The sequence below is a fragment of the Crocuta crocuta genome, unplaced genomic scaffold (assembly GCF_008692635.1).
Source record: "Crocuta crocuta isolate KB4526 unplaced genomic scaffold, BGI_CrCroc_1.0 scaffold717, whole genome shotgun sequence".
Taxonomy (NCBI): domain Eukaryota; kingdom Metazoa; phylum Chordata; class Mammalia; order Carnivora; family Hyaenidae; genus Crocuta; species Crocuta crocuta.
This window is the reverse complement of record NW_027527973.1, coordinates 442,484-444,851: the sequence shown is the minus strand read 5'-3', so window position 1 is coordinate 444,851 and position 2,368 is coordinate 442,484. Positions and strand designations below refer to the sequence as shown.

Below are 2,368 nucleotides of genomic sequence, written 5' to 3'. Positions count from 1 at the left end.
GGAAAGAGACTTCAGGAAAATCAAAGACAACCAATACCTTGAATTTGGACTTCTAGCCTCCAGAACTATAAAAAATACATTTCTGTTCAATCCATCCAGTTAGGTATTTTGTTATGGTATCCTTATGAACTAATAGGCAGTTGTATTATTTTTAGTGTAAATAATTGTAATATACACATAAACGGAATGAATACAACAGAAAAATGAAATTCTCATGTATCTACCACAATGAAGATCAACAATGATCAACAATGATCATGGAAAGCTATGTTTCATCTTCACCGTCATGTAAGTTCTCCCTATTCGTTTTACTTAGAGAGCACTGCAGACATCACAACATAACTTAATTTCTATTTTTTAAAGTATATATATCTAAAAATAAGAACTTTTTAAAAATAGATTCTATTTTTAGATAAATTTTATATTTACAGAAAATATATGAGAAAATAATACAGAAAGTTCTCATATATCCCCTTGCCCTCTGCACCCCCTATTACTAACATCTTACACTAGAAAAGTATTAAAAATAAGGACTCTTTAAGACTATAGCACCATAGTCACACTTCCAATTATCAACAATACTGAATACCTTTTAAAAATCTGTACCACCTCTTCCCTTTTGCGGCCATCGCTGGAGCTGCAGCGGCCAACATGAAGTTCAATCCGTTTGTGACCTCTGACCGGAGCAAGAACCGCAAAAGGCACTTCAATGCCCCTTCCCACATTCGCAGGAAGATTATGTCCTCCCCTCTTTCCAAAGAGCTGCGGCAGAAGTACAACGTTCGCTCCATGCCCATCTGGAAGGATGACGAAGTACAGTTGGTGCGGAGACACTACAAAGGTCAGCAGATTAGCAAAGTAGTCCAGGTTTACAGGAAGAAATACATCATCTACACTGAACGGGTACAGCGAGAGAAGGCGAATGGCACCACCGTCCACGTGGGCATCCACCCCGGCAAGGTGGTTATCACCAGACTAAACCGGACAAAGACTGCAAAAAGATCCTCGAACGGAAAGCCAAATCTCACCAAGTAGGAAAGGAAAAGGGCAAACATAAGGAAAAAACACTTGAGAAGATGCAGGAATAAAGTAATCTTACATACGACGTGAAATAAAACTGTTAAAATGAAAAAAAAAATCTATACCAAAGATGCAACCAGTTTTTCCAGTAAATATTCTTAGAAAGTAATCCAAACTTCAATCAGCAGAAGAAATAGATTCTATGAAGTAAAAAAATGTAAGTTTGTTTACCCATTGAATAACTAATGCTCTACTAAAATACTGTTCAGATTTTGAGGGTTAATTAAGTAAGTAAGGGATGGGCCAACTATGACTCTTCAACCAAATTCAGTCCATGGCCTGTTTGTGGAAATAAAACATGATTATATATTATTGTATCCTGCATATTATCATATCACATCTGTGCTCATTCATTTATTATGGCTATGCCTATGGCTATGTTGACACTAACAAAGTGTTTACTAGTTATAGCAAGGAGCTCCCAACCTGCAAAGTCAAAAATGTTTACTCAGTCCTTTTACAGGAAAAATTTGCCAAAACCTGAAATAGACTGTTAATAAAGTCAGTTGGAGACTCCACCATTATAAATTCAAAAAAGAATTCTTTCCTATTTCAAGAGAACTTCAGTTAACAAATGTTTCATTAATGTAGCTCTCCAATGTGAGGCCACATTTTCATTTTTCTCTTTTTCTTCAAATTTAAACTCTGATTCAGATTTATATTGGGAATAATACTGCACATAATGAAAACCACCTAAATATCAATACACAAATGTGTTATCTCATCAATATATTGTCTAGACAAATAAAGCTCTTTTCTCCCTCATCTCAGGCTTTATTGGTCTCACTCTTTGTTTTTTTTCTTTTAAAAATTTTTTTTAATGCTTATTTATTTTTGAGAGTGACAGAGTGCAAGTTGGAGAGGGGCAGAGAGAGAGTGAGACACAGAATCCGAAGCAGGCTCCAGGTTCTGAGCTGTCAGCACAGAACCTGACGTAGGGCTCAAACTGACAGACCACGAGATCATGACCTGAGCCGAAGTTGGATGCTAAATTGACTGAGCCACCCAGGCACCCCTTTATGTTTTTCAAAACCAGTTTTTCTTCTTCTCATTGATACGTATTTTTAAGTCTGCCCTGATTATTATCCATTGGTTGCATAAGTGGAAACAGTTTTGAAAATTTAGCATCAAATTTTATATGCACAATACCTGCTAAGTATGATATGAATAAAAATATGCAAAAATGACACAATTTATGGTCTTCCTGGATATAATTAATATGCCAATGTCATTTGTGTTTATAGATGAGGGCAGTGTGCATGTAAGTGTATATGTGTGAAAAATAAAA

The 2,368-nt window shown here is 35.8% G+C and overlaps 1 pseudogene; it reads left to right on the top strand.

Annotated features, from left to right (window-relative positions):
• Positions 1 to 612: 612 nt before the first annotated feature.
• On the top strand, positions 613 to 1,088 carry LOC144222334 (large ribosomal subunit protein uL24 pseudogene; annotated as a pseudogene).
• The last annotated feature ends 1,280 nt before the right edge of the window (positions 1,089 to 2,368 follow it).